Below are 3211 nucleotides of genomic sequence, written 5' to 3'. Positions count from 1 at the left end.
CCACCCCCACCACCACCACCACTCCCACCACCACCACCATCACCACCATCACCACCTCTGCCACCACCATCACCACCTCCACCACCACCACCATCACTTCCATCACCACCATCACTTCCACCACCACCACCATCACCATCACCACCACCACCACCATAACTTCCACCACCACCACCATCACCACCTCCACCATCACTTCCACCACCACCACCATCACCACCTCCACCATCACTTCCATCACCACCACCATCACCATCACCACCACCACCATCACCACCTCCACCACCACCATCACTACCATCACCTCCACCACGACTACCATCACCTCCACCACCATCACCTCCACCCCTACAAAAGTCATAGTTTGTGTCTCACTGGCAGGAACCATGACTTATGTTCACCACTAGCCTCCAGGGATGCTGGGAAAGAGAGTATGTCACCTGAGGCTGGCATATCACGGGCCCCAACAACACTGAGATTCTCTTAGCAGGGAAAGATGAAAGGGAGAAATGCTGTTGTGTAGGCAACTGATGTGCTCCCACAGCCCTCAGTTCTGACCCCCAACCACACACACCATTGCTTCTTCCAGTGGTCTAGGTGGAGGGAAGAGGCATGGGAACTATATCAAACCTTTAGGGGGAATTTTTCAAACTAGCGTCCTCACCCCGTCAACACCCAAGCTTCCACAATGTCCCCTGAGGTGTGGTCTCCAAGCCCTATGGCCTATACATTGAATCACTGACTTACTGAACATGAGGCGCCCCTCAGATGTGCCAGGGCTGGAATGAAGTTTAAAGTTTAAAGGGGAAGGGTTGGGGGGAAGGGATAGTTAGAGAGTCTGGGATTGACATGTATGTACCACCATATTTAAAATGGATAACCAGCAAGGACTTGCTATATAGCACAGAGAACTCTGCTCAGTGTTATGTAATAACCTAAACCGGAAAAGAATTTGAAAAAGAATGGATACATGCATGTGTGTAACTGAATCACTTTGCTGTACATCTGAAACTAACACAACATTGTTAATCAACTGTACTCCAATATAAGATAAAAAGGTGAAAAAAATAAAGCCGTACCCTGTGACGACCGACCCCGGAGGCTAAGTAAGGTCCAGTTTTCCTGGCTGTCCACAGGCCCCCTGCAATCCTCACACGGTTCACTCCCTCTGACTCTTACAGGTACCCTTCTCCTCTCAGGGACACTCCCTTCCAGAAGACTCTTGTATGGCAACAGAGGTTGGGCCAGGCAGTTTCTTGACTAAGGGTGAATTTAGGGACCTGCTAAAGAAATAAAAAGTGTTATCTGCAAGAGGTTTTAACCAGCTCAAGAAAGCACACTCTCCAATCATGTTCACAATCACCATGAAACCATGAACCACATGTAATACTTATACAATTAATAGAAAGGTGAACTTAATATAAAATTTCTGGGAAGGAGTCTACTGTTGGCCATTAGCTTACTTAAGGAAGTTGTCCTTATTTGAAAGTAATAAAATTTGATAGAAAGTTAATACTTCAGGCTTGTCAAAAATTCCGCCAGAATTGGCTCAAAGTCACAAGGTTTTGCTGATTCTGGGTTTGATATTAAAAACCACCATGAGAAAGTTCCAGAAGCTGATCCATAAGCATCGCTGGTGGTAGGAACAGTTGTCCACACTGCCCTTGTGTCCAGGCCACAGACCCTGGTAAAATTGGGCTATAAAGCCCAAGGCTATTTTGAGACGTGTGAGAGCAAGGAATTTGCACAGAATTAAGTGATGGAGCCATTGGGTCGTTAAAGTCCAATTTGATTTTTTTTTTTTACAAGGGACAGAACAAACTCTATCAAAGGCAGGACAGAGCAAATGAAGTTCAAGGAGAAAAATTCACTTGCTGAAAATGCTAAAAGTCCGTGTTAAAAGCGATATTAGAACTTAAATATATTCGCATGCTTATATCCACTAACATTCCAATTCCTTACTATTTCCATTTTTTAACATAAATTTCATGCAATTCCAGTTGGTGATGAGTTGAATTTACTTTCAACAACTGAGAGCAATTACCACAGTTATTCGGGGCCACGGCTACAAGTCTGGATGCCTTGGGAACTGCAAGGGCTGGAGGCTTTTCTTCCAGAGCAGGTAGTGCCAGGGCTGGTGGGCACGGAAGGGCCCCACCCACTGTGGGAGGAACAAGAGATGCAGAAGCAGCTCTGCGCTGATGGCGAGAGAGGGGTCATGCCTCCAGAGAGGGCATGGAGCAGAGGCAGCAAGGAGAGAAGGAAAGAAGGACCAGGTGTGGACAGAAATGCAGACACTTGCCTCCCTGGGGTTAGAACTGGTCTTAGGTGTGACCCCAGGTGTCCAGGTAGTCATCAGAGGCCTGGAGGGGTGGGCAGCACGCTCAGGTGGTAAGCGTGCTGGGCAGGATGGAGAACGCCCTCCTCTGTGTCCCAGCCCCCTTTCCCCAGGCAACCTGTCCTATCCCCCCCCACCCCCTCCCAATCTGCAGGAGAGACAGGCATGGAGACAGAGACAGGGACCCAGAGAGTCCCGGCACGGCTTAGCTGGGTGACCTTGGCCAGGGACCATGACTTCTTGAGCCTCAATTTCTTTATCCGTAAAGTAGGCCAGAAGCATTCCTGACTGCTTCGCTGACTTAGAACATCACCTGGCCCATGTGAGCACCAAATGCGTTAGCTAGATTGTTACTCTTTTCCCCATTTACAGAGGAGGTGAAGTGATGTCTCCAAGGCCCCCCAGCTGGCGAGGGGTGGACCAGTGGTTAACCCTGCCTGTGTTCCGCTTGCCCTGTGGCAGAAGCACAGGCAGGGCTCCCTCGTGGGCCCGGGGAGCCCCCCCAGGCTCATCCGTGGCAGGGTGCGCGGAGGGCGCGCGGGCGGGGTGAGCAGGCAGGCTCGGTGGCTGTGGCGCCACACCTCCTGACATCCTGACCCCAGGCACTGGCCCAGGAGGTGCCACTCCTCCAGACCCCTCGCTCCCCTCATCCCAGCGTCTTCATCCGCCCAAGCCCACGTCCTCACACACAACCAACACCTTGTGACCGCACTGTGGTCACAGCTGCGCAGGTGGACCAGTCATCCAGGGCCTCGGTGTTCTCCTCTCTAAACTGGACAACAGAAGCGCCACTATGTTGTGAGGATGGTGGAAGCTGGCGGTCCTCGAGCTGCCGAGCGCAGAGCCCACCCGGGCGAGGGCTCCATGGCCTGG

The sequence above is a fragment of the Physeter macrocephalus genome, chromosome 2 (assembly GCF_002837175.3).
Source record: "Physeter macrocephalus isolate SW-GA chromosome 2, ASM283717v5, whole genome shotgun sequence".
In the NCBI taxonomy this organism is placed as follows: Eukaryota; Metazoa; Chordata; class Mammalia; order Artiodactyla; family Physeteridae; genus Physeter; species Physeter macrocephalus.
Note: the sequence above shows the minus strand (reverse complement) of the source record.